Source organism: Eleutherodactylus coqui, chromosome 11 (assembly GCF_035609145.1).
Source record: "Eleutherodactylus coqui strain aEleCoq1 chromosome 11, aEleCoq1.hap1, whole genome shotgun sequence".
NCBI lineage: Eukaryota > Metazoa > Chordata > Amphibia > Anura > Eleutherodactylidae > Eleutherodactylus > Eleutherodactylus coqui.
This window is the reverse complement of record NC_089847.1, coordinates 84,414,745-84,431,640: the sequence shown is the minus strand read 5'-3', so window position 1 is coordinate 84,431,640 and position 16,896 is coordinate 84,414,745. Positions and strand designations below refer to the sequence as shown.

The following is a 16,896-nucleotide window of genomic DNA, read 5'->3' as shown; positions in this document are numbered from 1 at the left end:
ATTGGCCACTGATCATTCAGCTTCAGTCAGCATAGACACAGAGCAGTCAGCCAAACGTTCGGCCAAAAGCTATTCCACCATAAACATGCCAGTTATTCTCAGCTCAGAATATATGCTATTTCAATAGGATGGAGATAAACTGCTGCCAGACATCGCTGCCACTGCTTATCTGCTCAGAGAAGAAAAGATCAGGTTGGGTTAAAATCCATTCTAGCCAACCCTTGTCTTCACAGACAGAAGTCATTATGGAACAGCATACTGTTCCTAAATTAATTGCATATCAGGGTTGTTTGCATATCCCATTGAAAAAGGCAGAATTCACTGACGCAGCTTAAAGGGGTTTTCCAGGCACAAAATGGAAATTCTGAAAATGCTGAAATCTGGGAAGTACAGTTAAGTAGTGGCAACTAGAGATGAGCGAGCATACTCGCTAAGGCTAACTACTCGAGTGAATAGTGCCTTAGTTGAGTACCTGCCCGCTCATCTCTAAAGATTCGGCTGCTGGCGCGAGTGACAGGTGAGTTGCGGCGGTGAGCAGGGAGGAGTGGGGGGGAGAGAGGGATCTCCCCTCCGTTCCTCCCTGCTCTCCCCTGCCGCTCCCCGCCCCCCGTCGGCAGCCGAATCTTTAGAGACGAGCGGGCAGATACTCGACTAAGGCACTATTCACTCGAGTAGTTAGCCTTAGCGAGTATACTCGCTCATCTCTAGTGGCAACCTGTACTTTATCTGCCACTCTGGACCCTCTTCTTCATCCCGTGCAACCGTTGACCTGCTGCTATGTTTACATGCATCACTTCCACAATAGAATGTTACCGACAACTTCTAGCATATATAGAGCTTGGTTACCGGCCAGCACTATAGCTCTGCCCACAGTTCACGGGTCCTGAAACTTACCCATCCTCCTTCTCACTGCACAGTTTACCGTTCCTGAAACTTACCCATCCTCCCCCTCACCAAGAGTGCCAGAGACAGCCGTCTGAAACAGACAGACAGGACCTTCCGGCACTCTAAACTGCACATGAGCAATACTGCGCAGTGCTTCCTCCACTGTCCTCCCATCATGCACTGCTCACACCAACCCTCCGGTCCTGGACAAACAAAAATGGCCGCACCACTTTTTTGACTAATTGATGCACACTGTACATTACTAGGCATCATTAGTCTAAGACACTACATGCTGCTTTGATTGGCCAGTGCTACCCATGTGAGCATCACTGGCCAGTCAGAGCAGCATGTAGTGTCTTAGACTACCCAACGCATACTATGCACAGTGTGCATTATGTAGTCAGAGAAGTCGTGCAGTAATTTTTGTTTGTCCAAGACCGGAGGGTGGCTTTAAGTTGCCTACAACTTTTTTACTTTGCTCGGGCTTTAAAATGAAGCCTACAATGTTATTGTTTAAAAAAAAAAAAGAATAAAAGAGAAAAACTAAAAATCTAAATTTATTTTCTATTACATACTTCAGAGTTGCATTTTTGATAACATATACTCCTTATTAAAACTTTTGGGGAGTTAAAGAAAAAATACATGAATAGGGCCAACATAAGTATACAATGGCAATCAATAAGCCAACCATACTAAAATCCATTTCAGGCATGCCCACCTGGAATCAAAAATGTAACATGCTGCCTATCTATCAACAAGCGTGAACCAGAAGGTTCCCAAAAAGTACGATGGTGCCCAGTTAAAGCGACATTTCACCTCGGAGCCCCTTAAAACCGTCTATCTGGAAATAGCATTATTAGAAAATCCTCATATATCATTTTTTACCTGAATCCCCCTGCTTGTGCACAGGAGTGATTGAATAACCACAATCCACTTGATAATCCCTAAAAGTGACTTTTACTAAAGCCTTCTTATTCACAGTGATACAATTTCTTCAAATGCTCGACTAACAACATTTCCCCGTTTATCAGTTCACATGTCTCTCGATGCTTTGAGCTAGATTGAATTATCATGATCTCATTTCGGAGGCATATATAATAAAGCCATAATTATGTAACCGCACTGAACATGATCACGTGATGTATGACTTACACATACATATCTGTAAGCCAACACAGGCAAATGAATATTTTATATTAAGACAACACATGCTATGCAGAGTAAACGCCAGTCAAAGTGTGAAATATCCAAGAACCAGGGCAACCCTTAATTCTCTGCACTGGAGAATGTAGAAACATCTTCTGCCTCCTCTTAAAAGAAATCTGTAACGGACTCTCACTTCCTTCGAGCTATTACATTGTGCATACTCCAGGATCAGCCACTTCATTTGTTCTCCTCCCAGAAGCTAGTGTCACCTTAGCCATGAATTATTTGATGTCTGGAAACCTTGCTTCATACTGTACATGATATGATTTGATGCATGCTCACTAATTTTGCAGATGCTCAAGAAACCTCTCACATGCTTAGACCTTGCATCACTGGAGCTATTGCTCATCATCAGATTCAGGCTGGAGCTACACACATATGACTCTTGATAGCCTGCAGCAATGTATCATGCAGAAGTAGACGTGACGTGCAAGCAATTTTTGATGCAATTTTTTCCTATTGTCTATGTACAGCACATGGAAATTACATTTGATGTTACTCTATGGGAGAAAAGTTGTGAAACTTGTTTTCAAAAATAGACATACCCAGTCTACTTTATTTTAAAAAATGACACTATGATCACACGTACAATAAATGTATTTATAACCCAGTCAATTCCCAAAGAAAGCAGTGGAGGTAGAAGTGTTTCCTGGGCCTATATCACACATGTACATTCTTTGTCAAAAAAATCCAGCCCCTACAAGGAGTTTTGTTGCAAAACTCGGCATGCAGTTACATCTCAGGCAGATATGCAAATGACTAGAGTTGTAGTGTAATTAGATGAAGTGTCTTGCCACTCGAGACCCTAAAAGTGGTTCCATAATTGGTATATAAAAAGGTATTCAGTGACTACCTGTGTGTAGTGACCTCTTCTTCCGCTTGTGACGAGCTTGTTGACCACTAGACGCCTCTACGATGCAATCAAAGAGATTTCGACAGGTTAACAGAGCTTGAAAAGCAGCACATAATTGGAATACAAGAAACTAGATTGTTGTACCGACGAATGGCCCACCACCTGGGCTGTTCTGACCAGATTATTAGGAGGTGTTGGGACCAGTGGATGCATGAGAGCGCGCACGCAAGGCTCAGGACACCCTTGACAGACCACAATTAGAAAGGATCATCCAACTGTCCAACAACCACAAGCATCTCCAACTGTTTCGTTGTCCACCATCCAGATACAGGTGGCACCATTGTAACAGGTCTCCATGTCTGTCAGAACCATTTCCAGGTGCTTGGCGGAAGGACATTTGGTCTCACGGTGCCCATTACATGTACCGCCTTTGACACCAACCGTCGCCACCATTTGAAGTGGGGTCATGAACGACAAAACTGAACTGCTACAGGTGGGAACTCTGTTTATACTCAGGACTGTGGCGGTAACAAGAGGGCATCCTCTACGTCTAGAAGGAAGCAGGTTTCATCACCAACATAGAAGGGGGTTCTTCACCATAAGAGCAGTGAGACTGTGAAACTCTGTGCCTGAGGATGTGGTGATGGCAAAATCCATAGAGTAGTTTAAGAGGGGACTAGATGTCTTTCTAGAGCGCTATGATATTATAGGATATAGACATTAGGTGACCAGCGGGTTGTTGATACGGGTCTTACAGTCAGGTAGGAACTATCAAGCGTTGAACCAGGGATTATTCTGACTGCCATTATGGAGTCAGGAAGGAATTTTTCCCCCGAATGGGCTAATTGGCTTTTGCCTCATTGGGGGTTTTATCTTCCTCTGGATCAACAAGGTGGGGGGGGGGGGGGATGTTTGTGTAACCAGGGCTGGTTGTCCCAATAACCTACAGTCGACTATAAGCTTATGGGAGTGCTGCCTTTGTTTTCTATCTTTTAATCCTGCCTTTGAGGTGGAGCGACACACTGCCGCCACTGCTGGTGTGAAGGTCTGGGGGGCCCATTGCATATGACATTCAGTCACCCCTAGTAGTGGTACGAGGGACAATGACAGCTCAGCGGTATGTTCAGGACATCCTGCAGCCACATGTATCGCTGCAGCCACATCTCATGGTAGGGCACCTCCTGTAGCCACATCTCATGGTAGGGCTTGCAAGAGGAATTTCCAGCAGGATGATGCTCGCCAGCACACAGCAAGGGTATCACAGGAATGTCTCCACAGCATTGTCACACATCTGTGGTCTGTCCAGTTGCCAGATGTATCACTAATAGAACATGCATGGGATCATCTGGGATGACAACTTTGACAGCCTACAAGTTTGCACGATCTAAAGGCTCAGTTACAGCAAATGTGGACCAATATGCTGCTGGATATCATATGGAACCTGTATGTCTCCATGCCCGCCTGTGTCACATCCTGTATCCCAGCTGGAGGTGGTAGAACAGAGTACTAGAGTCCCTATGCCAGCCTGTATAACATCTTGCATCCGAGCTAGAGGTGGCCCATCAGGGTACTAGAGAATCCATCCCCACCCATATCACATCTTATATCCAAGCTAGAGGTTGTACAACAGGGTACTAGAGCGTCCATGCTCACCCATATCACATCTTGTATCTAAGCTAGAAGTGGTACAACAGGGTACTAGAGCTTCCATGCTTACCTGAATCACATCTTGCTTCCAAGCTAGAGGCAGTACAACATCTTGTATCCATGCTAGAGGTGGTACAACAGGGTACTAGAGCTTCCATGCCCGCCTATATCACATCTTGTATCCAAACTGGAGGCAGTACAGCAGGGTACTAGAGGCTCTATACCTGTTCGCATCACATTTTGTATCCAAGTTAGGGGTGGTACTACAGGGTACTAGAGCCTCCATGTCCACCCATATCACATCTTGCATTCAGGCTAGAGGCAGTACAACAGGGTACTAGAGCCTCCATTCCCGCCCTAATCACATCTTGCATTCGAGCTAGAGGCGGCCCATCAGGGTACTAGAGCCTCCATGCCCACCCGTATCATATCTTGAATAGAAGCTAGAGGCGGTACAACAGGGTACTAGAGCCTCCATGCCCGCCAGTATCACAACTGTATCCGAGCTAGAGGTGGGACAACAGGGTACTAGAGCCTCCATGCCCGCCAGTATCACAACTGTATCCGAGCTAGAGGCGGAACAACAGGGTACTAGAGCCTCCATGCCCATCAGTATCACAACTGTATCCGAGCTAGAGGCGGTACAACAGATAATTAGAGTCTCCCTTCAAGTGTTCAGTTTTGCAATAAATGATCCTTTTGCTCTGATATGTAATCACTACTTATATCAACATTACAATCACACAGAGAAAGTTTCATTCCATTCTGGCAACTCCTTCTACGTGCTGCATTTTTTTGACAATGAGTATACATATGTACACATGTACTATATACATTACATATATTGCTGCAGGTGTCTGCAGCCTCCCCCGCACTCTCTTGAGTAGTTTCCTTACTATGTAATTACACATGATCTCAGGCTCTGCATGTCTGTTTGCGGGGGAAGTTGATTACCATGTACAAGGACCAGTCTCCGAAAGGACATCACAGGCTGCAACCCTTCCCCAAATATGTCCCTACAATCCTTTTTATTCCTGGATACTGAAGGAGTTAAGAGCTCTGTTCACACTTCAAATGCTTTTAATTTTCCCCTGTAACCAATGCAGCCAAGCAGAATTACATTTTCATAAAACATTATGTATAGGAGGGGAAGGTCTGGTCCATCTGTATATCACTGCAATATAAATGTATCCCTCAGGAAGTCATTGGCGACAATCTCTGAAGTATTCTGACCTCGTTAAGGGCTGATCCCATAAGTGCTTCCAGCATGTAATTTAATGTGTCGTGTTTCTGTTTGGGATTGAGGATTATTTTTTGCATAAAACAGAATGGAGGCAAATCCTATAGTATAAATAGGATATACAGATTAATCTCCATTCCACAAACAGAGAAAGGCACTTCTGTGAAATATCACTACCTCTCTGTGTCTGTGCTCGGATTTTGCAGCGCTGTCTTTGCTATGAAAGACCAGTATAATACGTGTTATATTGTAGCAAATACTTTTTTTCATTCTAAAACACAATCAAATACAAGTCTTTTTTAAAATTATTTTAGTATTAAACTAAAACAATAAGAACAAATACAGCACAATATATCCTGTTTCCCCTAAAATAAGACAGTGTCTTATATGAATTTTTGCTCCAAGAGATTTTATTTTTTTACATGTATAGCTGCCTGGATAGTATTTAAATTGACTTTTTTATTAACTGTAACTAGGGCTTAATTTTAGAGAAAGACCTATAGTTCAAGCATTCTCAAAAATCCTGAAAAATCATTCTGCATTCTTAAAAACCCTGAAAAATCATGCTGAGGGCTATTTCAGACAACCGTATATCGGCTTCGTTTTCACACCGAGCCGATATATGGTGTCCTTGTCTGCAGGGGGAGGAGGATGGAAGAGCCAGGAGCAGGAACTGAGCTCCCTCTCTGCCCCTCTCCACTATTTGCAATAGGAGGGGGCAAGATGGCGGTGGGGCTAAGTACTATTGCTTAGCTCCGCCCACACCCCACCCCTCCCATTGCAAATAGTGGCAAGGGGCGGGGAAGGGGCAGGAGCTCTTCCATCCTCCCCCGCCTGCAGACAAGGACACCATATATCGGCTCGGCGTGAAAACCGAGCCGATATATGGTCGTCTAAATAAGCCCTTAGCCTTATTTTCAGGGACACAGGGTATATTTAAAGTTTCTAAGTATTTTACCCTATTTTTACACTATGTTTCAAAAATAAGTACTCTGATGAAATAAAACAATTCTGGGCAGGGAATATAACATAAAAAAATAAGTAATACGTAACAGTTAAATGCCCCCACCCTCCCTGATCGTCTGATCCATTGATGCAGCTCAAGAATCCCGGTCCTCATCGTTCAGGTCCCAGAAGAAGCTGCAGCAGTCACGTGCCGTTCACTCTACATGACTGTTCAGACAATCACTGACTTAAGTGGTCACGTAGCATTCATGAATGGCACTTGACCACTGCAATCTCTTCTGGGAGCACCAGGGCCTGGGGCTCCTATGCTAGATCGGTGTAAACATGTAACCCGTGAAGTCCAAAGCATCGCATAATATAGTCAAGGTCATGAACATATAATCAGAGACCTATTTATTACAATAAAATAGTACCATCAGTGACGCATTTCAGAGTGAGCCTCCAGATATAAATAAGGGAGTAGAGCACTGGGAAGAAAGGAGGGGCATGTTAATCCAATGGAAGGCAAAAAAACCCAATGAGGTAGAAGCCAATTTTCCCCATTTAAGGAAAAAACTTACTTCTGGCAATAGGAATACCACCTGGATCAACAACATTTCTGAAGTAATTTCCGACTATAACATGTAATATTGTAATGCTCAAAAAAGGCATCCAGGCCCCTCTTAAACTCTTTTAGTGAGTTCCCCATCATCACATCCTCAGGCAGAGAGTTTCACAGTCGCACTGCTCTTACAGTAAAGAACCCCCTTCTGTGTCGGAGTAGAAACCTTCTTTCCTCTAGCTGCAGAGGATGAAGACTATTTCTAGAATCCAAATGCATTTTATTTCCAGGGTGGGGAGGAGATTTAATACTGTTTTAAAGACATTTACCCTTCTTAGGCTTGCAAGCTGCATAATATACTGTATGTACACCTAGTTGTTCTGTATGTGCGCCTTACTAGAATAAAACATTTGAATTTCTGCTCCAGCTTCATGGATCTTAAAATTAGCTTACAAAGTTTAATACACAGCGACAATTTACTGGCCACTTGAAAAGATGCATGGTGGTAAGACCCAAATGTCACTTCCAATCCTAACAGTCTAATAATGTACGACTACCATATTTGACAATATAAACATTTAGTTCTCTTGAAAACATCCCTGGACTTGCATCATTTTCAGCTGAATCAGACCATGATCCTGAAGGGGCTTCTGCACTGTCACATAGACATGATGTACTTTTTGAACTTGTAGTTTTTTCTACAACCAAAAAATCTAAGTTCTCTCTCCTGCAAAGCTGATCTCACACCTAATTGTAGCCATCATAATGTTTTAATGTATGGACCAATTATAACATTAGATAGGGCCTCACTACTACACAGCAGTCGCAGGTATTGTATCTGCATTCTCTTAGCGTTTTTCCCAGAGATCCATCATTTTCAGAAACTTTTGTTCTATAGTCTTAAATGGTTACTGTTGTTTCAACAAACTCTGCATAAATCAGTAGTAGCGATGAGCATAAGAAACTTTGTAATATAGTTAGTTAGTGAATTTCTTTTCTTTTTTCACTTATCTGGGTCCATACTCCTCTTTCCTACAATGTTCAGTCACTCTGAAATATTGCCAGACCCATTTTTGGTGGACAAGAGGGAATAGCTCACTGACAGATCAGATTACATGCTGTCTATAGAGATCAATGGAGAAGGGAGGGGGGAAGAGGGAGGCGAAGCAATGAGAGAGAAACAGGGATACACAAGCAAATGATGCTGTAGCTAATAGTGTTTTACGGTCTTACAGCTACAGAATTTGCAACTACACTGCTCAGTACTGCTGTATAGTGTCCGCCATACTGCTGCTGCTTCTCTGTGTATGAGTGATAGAGATAGGACAATAGAAACGCTGTTTGTGCTGTGTATAGGAGACATTATAGCAGCTAGCCTACACCCACCAGCTCAACAAAATCTGACAATAAGAGATGCAGCCTACAGAAGGTAGCTGGTGAAAAAAGAAGGTTACAGGTCATGCAATACCTTATATACACATGTCAGCTTACTTTTTTAAGGCATTTGAAATGATAGGTACACATTAAAGATTTTTTGAAACCAATGAAAATGTATTGAAATTTTCTCACAGTGAAATATAAACCATTCACATACTACATTGGTAGTATGAACCCACTTCACAAGATGTACAGGACAGTTAAAAAATCCTTACGATTCATCACATGTCCATTCAGTGGTGTGCCGCCAATCTAGGCAGACCACATGACTGCCATAGGGCCTGTTGGATAAGGGGGCCCAGGGACGAATAGCCTTGCTCTCTGTCCCACCACTGAGTCACCTTCCCCTTTCCCTGAATATCTGGCTAGTAGCTGCACAGATCTGTCTCACGTACTAGCACGTCAGGATGTTTTTTTTCAGTCAGTGCAGATTCTGCTCCTTTTCCGTCTCTCGGCAGTACTCCACTGAAAGCAGGAAGGATGGGGAAGAGCAACCTCTGCAATGACCAAAAGAAGTGTCCCAATCTACAAGAATGTAAGACAGATCTGTGCTGCTGGCCATGTATTCAGGGAAAGGGGGGCAGAAGGACGGAACTAAGGGATCAGTGACCACAGAGGGGACCCCAGGACTTTGTGAGGCCGCAGAGAGGACCCCTTTCTGGGGGTAGTGAGAGGTTCAATGCAGGTTGTGGCAATAGAATGTGCAGAGATGAGTTGTGGCTGGAAGACATCTTCATGGCGGTCTGGGCCCAGATAAAGAACAACAATTAAAATGGGCATCATCAATCAGAGAAGAGGTCACCTGTGACAACTGGAGATAACTGCACTATAATTATTATCACTGTCAAAAGCTGGTATTTGACTATTATATAGTGACTGCTTTACTTAGAGATATACTAGAGCTGAGCTGCTGTATCTAAACTCGCCACATTATAGATATTCTGTCACTTATATAGTTTTCTTTTGGGGGGGCCCAATACTGAGTTTTGCTATGGGGCTCCATGAGTTCTATGTGCGTCATTCTGAAATGGGAACATTTTGCACAGATGCAATTAAAGAAAAACGAGAGGGAACTGCCTCTGACCAGATTGCACCAGTCCTGTAACCCACTTGGACATGTAATACCCTCTAACCTGCTAACACTATTTACATAAGCAGTGCGGCATACGTACACATATTTCAATGGGATTGAGCTAGAGTATGCTGCAGTACCAGGTACAGCCACAATTGTATGTGTGGCACTGTGTCTGTGTAGGCTGTCAATATTAAAATACTAGAAAGCCTATTTAATTAATCAATAGACATCTATGTACTGAGGAAGACAATACAAAATCAAAAGACATGGGTTTAATTACATCTAAAGCTGTCAGCCATGACTATTGGAGATAACTGGTCAGTTTGAAGGAATGGCTGCTACAGATGCTGCTACTTCACATGGGCTAGTAAATTAGGGATCATTTTTAATAACCAGTTCATTCATGTACATAGTATTAAAGAATAAAAGGCCAACACAAGTAGTAGATGTCCATATTAATATGTTAAGGAACAGTTGAGTGTCACATATTCGGAGCCATGTGCTGCCTCCTCTAGCACAATGGCAATTTTTACGGAAATCAGCTGTTTCGGATGGAAACCTAGTACAAGCCTAGGCTCCATGTCAGACTGAGACTGAGCTTCCAGCAAAAGATATAATGACAGAACGCACTACATGACAAACACTGCTTTCTGTCACAGCAGCTTCCAGACACTTATGTGTTTCACCGATGCCCCTGGGGGTATGCTCTGACCTATTAACGGCGGTAGTGTCTTATACCCAATGGACAGGTAAAGGCATTTAACGTTGCATAAATAAATAGGAGAAATGAGAGAAACGAGGTATGGTCGTATGGTCTATTTACTGTGTGAGTGTGTGTATATATATATATATATATATATATATATATACACACACACACACATATATATATATATATATATAAAAAAGTAAATATATATATATATATGTGAAAACAAATATATATATATATATCTATATTATGAATATATATATATATATATATATATACATAAAACAATATTTATATAATAGAGAGAGTATATATCATGAATGTGCATTGCATGTTGATTTCACATAGATGTCAGTAAGTGACTTTTCATACAGCACACAAGTACACATTATGAACAAAAGGGAGCTGGATGCTGAGCCTCTTCAATATAATTCTAATATAAATGTACAACACTTCACAGATTACTCTGACAAAATGCTGGAATGTTCCTCTTGAGCCATTCTGCATTCAGAGGGAAAATTACTTTTTCAAATGCATGGTATTTGCTGACTATCTGGTTAGAAAATAAAATGAAGGCTTCCATGTTATTTGACATATTAAGTAGACCCTAAGGGAAGTTTCCTAAAAAAAAATGGGCATCTTATTTCTTCTGGGTTTTTTTTAGATACACTTTTCAAGCCGAGGCTGAAAATCGATTTGTCTTGTAAGTGTAGTATCCTTAACATAGCAGCATTTTATGGAATGAAGATGTAACACTTAGAGGAGTTGTCTGAGTAGTTTTTTTATTTTGTAAAATCCCGTTCCCCATACAGTATAATAACTAACCAGCATATACTCACCTCTCCCTGCTGAGTTCTGCACCGCTTGGTCCTTTGCTCCGCTGTTTGTATAAAGGCTGTAGTCCCACCTGTTTACAGAACATCACAGGTGCTGCAGCCAATTACAGACCTCAGTGATCAATCGCTGAGCTCTGTTATTTGCTGCAGCAGCCTGTGACGTAGTCTAAACAGCTGCGGCAGCCTGTAAACGTGATGTCAAAGGGGAGACCCGGGACATAGCGGGAGTGGGGAGAGGTGAGTGTATGCTCATTAGTTATTATAATGGGGAACAGGGTTTTACAAAAAATAAACTACTCAGACAACTCCTTTAACAATGCTGCATTTATATACACTTCATGTGTATTTACATTGCCATAAAAGTATCATTGTTATTGTATGATTAGGTGAAAGCTTTTTTTTTGTATATTTTTTATTTTAGATTTTCAACGAAAGTGCATACTTAACAAAATTGTACACATCAGCAGTGTAAATAATCATGTATCTGTATATGTTACTGCCGAAACTTTTTAGTAAGAGGCTACTAGGAGAGCCCCTTACACAACTAGAGTGTTAAGGCAGTAGAAATGTAGTTCTAAGCCCTCACCCACAACCTGAAGGTTGCAAGTTCAATCCCCACATGGTTCAAGTAGCTGACAAAAGGTTGACTCAGCCTTCCATTCTTCCAAGGTATGTAAAATGAGTACCCAGCTTGGTCGGGGGGTAATAAATGAAAAAAAAAATACCTGAAAGCGCTGCGGATTAAGTTGGTGCTATACCAATAGCAAGATTTATTATTTAATGCATTAATAGACGCAGGCAGATATATGCAAGTCACAAGCAGATACAAAGAATCATTAAGCAAATTTTAAAGATCTCTGCTTGCTGAAAGCAATTGGAAATGTTCTTGCTTCCAGATACTAAACACCTGTCCTGATAATGTGCAGTTCATAATGGAACATGGCTTATATACCTAATGAGCCATGCAGCTCTTCGAGCAGGACTAGAATGTATTAGAATGCAGTATAGTAATTACTACTTGTACTTTTAGAAATCAAGGATCCTGAACACTGAATCATACTATACAAAATTAGGAATGACTGTAATCTTCCTACACAGGTCTGTGAGCTCCAGAAGCTACATTACAAGGTTTGGGGCAAGAAAACATACATTACACATTGTGAAGATTTCCGTGTTAATTCTTTCCTCCTACGGTAATGTAATTCTAGACAAAGGTCACATTTATGTACAAGACGCTACTGCAACTTTGGAAGGATAATCAAAAACTACTTGTTAAGCAACAGATACCATCCATTTTGGGGAAACAAGAAAATTGATGGTGTCTGAGAACTCAAACACCCAGAATGTGACATAGTCCAACTCATTTCCCCTCCAATGTACATGTATCAGCCCTGACGTCACGTAGATGGGCAGGTTCAAGTGTTGCTTCTCACAACACATATGCACAGGGTGTACTACGCAAGCACTGAGAGGAGCAGGCCTTTAAGACTGCCCATGTATTTGATGACTGTGCTGACTAGGTGAGCCACATGGCAATCTGGGAACTATACGAAGATGGTCCTAAATAGAAACTTCAAGATGAAAATAAGTGGTGGGCGATTGGAAGATCAGTGGGGCAAAAAAGTGAAAAACAATACAAATGTTTATTTCACAAGTTTGCCACTTTTCACAGATTTGTAGGGTTTTATCAACTCCTGGAAAACTTCTCTAACTACCTGGTGGACTCCAACAACTACAGTAGGTCCTTGAGAACTTTTTAGACACTCCCAGCAGGAATACACAGGTGCTGGATCTCTTTTCTTTTCTAAATATGGAGCTCACATGCCATATTTGCACTAAAAAAAACCACAGTGATTCAATATTCATGTTTACTGCCACAAGGAGAGGCAGAAAAGTGGATGCCAGTATAATAAAGCATGCCAATCCTTGATTCCCCCAAGAGCAGACATCAGAGGATAGTTTTTTTTTTACCATTATACATATTAGATTGGCAGATCTACAGGCAATTATCAAATGTATATGATATGCACAGTATCTGGGATGGGGATATCACTTCTCAGGAATACATTATATGAGACTATATATCTTTGGAGTAGTTATTTACTATTTTTTTTTGCCCATGGTTTTCTTCCTACCTTGATCCAGCGATGCCCATACACATTAGATTATAATCTGATCTGCTGAAACCAGTGTTCAAATGACATATATCTAATGTGTATATCCAGTCCAAATCAATGCCATAGAATAAAACGCTCACAGATGTGCTAAATACTTCAAAAGAGAACGCAGTAAACAAAATTACTCAAAACATTGTCATATTCTCAATCTTCTGTCACAGGATAAGTGATACATCCAAGCCGGAAGCCAAAATTACTTCATCCGGATCTGATGTAATAGTTGTCCAAAAGGACGGATATGCACACGAATTATAACTCAGAGAACAAAATGATTAATAATAAAACTAAACAAGGGGAAAGGGGAAATCTCACCCTAACATACTAATACGAGAAAACCCTGCCTCAAAGTGGAGTGATCGCCTTGACGAGTGCAGCCCCATGTATGGAACCTGGGGGCTAGCTCGGCTGTCCTCGATGGAAGAGGTGGTGACAATTTATAGATGTGAACAAGAGACTCAACAGTACGAGGAAGTAGATGTTACACCAAGTAATAAGTAAGAACAGGACCAGACCAGAACTCCACCATGTAGAGGAATAACCAGTGCCCACAGAGAGGTGTGGCCAGAATGTACTACAATAAGAGTTGATTGGCCAATAGGGGAAACCATTTCTTTGCTTATCAATCAAACCCTACAAAGCAGATAGATGTTAACATTTCAGCACCCGGCACCAAATGACAAGGCACACGTGCTTATGCTGTGGTCATATGGGCTAGGCTGACATTGTAAGGTGAGTCAGACCTGCTTCCGTGTCCCAGCCACTACTCTATAACAACACTCAATTGGTCTTCCCTAAAATAAAACAAAGTATACTTTTTCTAGCTGTAAACTTCATCTTCTGTATTGTGATAGCAGCAAGGAGGCAACAGAAGGCAGCTTTCAATTAACATGCAAGAATTAAGGAAAAGTCAAACTAAATTATAAACTTCTGTACCTCTTCCTCTACAAACATTTGCAGCAGGGATATTTAAGGAGTTGTACAAGATTAGAGAATCATGGCTGATTTTGTCCAGAAAACGTGCCACACCTGTACATAGGTTGAGTTTGGTAAAGCAATCAGCTCTATGGAAGTAAATGGGGATGAACTGCAATACCATAAATAACCTGCAGACAGGTGTGGCACTATTTTTGAACAAAATAATTCTTTTTTTCCCCTAATTCTGTATAACTGACTGTATACTAGTGAATACAAAGACAGATTCAAGGTCTTATACCTATAATGGTAGCTGTAGCACCAGGAGTATCCAAAATGAAATGAACCCCATAAAGGTATCTTATAAAAGTAATCTACTGAATGAAGGATGATTAATAAATTCACCTTTTAGTCTGCATCCCTAGGCAAATATTTTGGTATAGATGACCTTCTATTAATACAAAGACTTCTCATTTGTCGAAGACTTGTAGTTCAGGCTTCTGTTAACGCTGCATCCTGCTCTCTTCTTGTTCTCTCCCTAGGCAGGGTGGGTGCATGCCCCTACATTCCTAGGCACTGGCAGTACTCATATGTACCTTAGCAGCAAATAGGGTCAAGTATGTTCAGTATCGTACGTTGTTTATGGAATCAAATCCCAGCAGTGACACATTGTAACCAAGCCAGCACAACTCCACTCAACAGTACAACAATCTGCACTAATCCTTACTTCATTTCTCACAACACGCAGTGACTGCACCTCTTACAAATGCTACAAGAACTCTTTTAGATATGAGGCAACACTATAGCTGCACATTAAACAGGGATGGTTGGGAATAATCCTTTTTAAGTACAACAATAATTCAGGATGGAAGGGGTCAACCCAAATCATATATATCACTGTCAAATATTTGCAGTGCTCTGTAGTGTGTTGCAGATACTCTGATCGACAGATGGTATTTTTGGTTTAGTTTGATTTAATTTGTATGATCAAACTTCTACATAACATACTACAGCAATTGCACAGTAATCATATGTATATAATGTGGTGCAGAGTGTTAAGGCAGCAGAAATGCAGTCCTAAGCTCTTGCTCATGACCTGAAGGTTGTGGGTACAATCCCTGCTTGGTAGCCGGCTCAAGATTGACTCAGCCTTCCGAGGTCGGGAAAAGATGACTGAGGAAGGCAATGGCAAATCACCCCGCAAAAACAGTCTGTCATGACTTGATGTTTGCACCAGGGGACTTTACCTTTACCTACATGTATATACAACAGGCAGGTTGTCTAACAAGAAACTTGGTCCTGTTAAAGAATTTCTATGGGAGGAAGAGTTAGTGATGTCCGGATTGCTTCTTCGTGTGTATTTCTGGTCCATATTCCTGTTCATTTTTGTGCACCCAAAAAAGGGACTGCAATTTGGCAGAAGGAGGAAGAGAACACATATTTTTGGAAATGGTTTCCTTTGTCCCTGTCTTTTCTTTGAAAATAAATGTTGACAAGAATTTGACCCTGAGATGATTGTGTGATCTATGTAGATAAGAATACAGACTTGCTTTGAGCACTATTTATGATTTTGAATGATGTAGCATGTAGTTCCAAAGAGTAAATAAGGGATATGAAACAATACCTCCGCAGCGCCACCTATTGGAAGGCAGCATTCCTTCAAATCAATGTTAGACTCTTTATAGTTATTGTTACAAGCCTTGTAACAATCACTAGGAATTGAAAGCCAAGCCAGATTCCATGCACAGACAGCTGTTTCAGGGGTGTTTGCCCCTCAGTAGGTTTCTGGATTTGCTAGTGAGAGGCCTATGATGTGGGTCAATGGGCTCCACATGTACAGTATGTGTATATAACAGAATGTCTCTACAAACTGTTCTGGATCAAGCAGGGCAATTCTGGATTTCTGTGCCTGTCCCATTATCCCTGGAGGAATAACAAATGTTGCAATTTCAACTGTATCTGTGTCCTCAAGAAACAAATATAGTTGAATACAGTTGTGAAGCAGGGAACCATTAGCTCCATGCTCCCGTTTATCCCTTTACCAATGCCAGCGGCATCGTGGAATAGGCAGGCTTGATACAATGATGTCATCTCACTTGACTACACCAAGCCATGGATACCACAGAACGGAGGAGATATGCAGACTAAGATCTCTGACAAATCACTGGAGGCACTTTTTCTGTGTGGGCACACAATGGGGGAATCTCTACTATGAAGAGGTATCACTTGGGGGCACTAATTAGGCATCTGTTAAGGGACGCTAAAGGGGAATCTTTTCTGTATGAAGGCATCACTGGTAGGAATTAAGCACAGCAGCCATGCTGTGGTGGACACACTAAAGGGGTATCATATTGTGGTGGTGGCAATAAGGAAGAATCATACTTTGTGGGGGTAAGTACTAATGGGAAT

General features: G+C 41.6%; 1 protein-coding gene across 3 annotated transcripts in view; it reads right to left on the bottom strand.

Annotated features, from left to right (window-relative positions):
• CHRM1 (cholinergic receptor muscarinic 1) overlaps positions 1-16,896 on the bottom strand; it is a 151,457-nt gene that overhangs the window by 126,005 nt on the left and 8,556 nt on the right. Inside the window, exon 2 of one of the 3 annotated variants that reach the window (XM_066582866.1) lies at positions 2,945-3,001. The exons of the other annotated variants lie outside the window; for them this stretch is intronic. The gene's annotated coding sequence lies outside the window, so the exon portion shown is untranslated. The remainder of the gene's footprint in view (positions 1-2,944; positions 3,002-16,896) is intronic. 3 annotated transcript variants of the gene reach the window in all.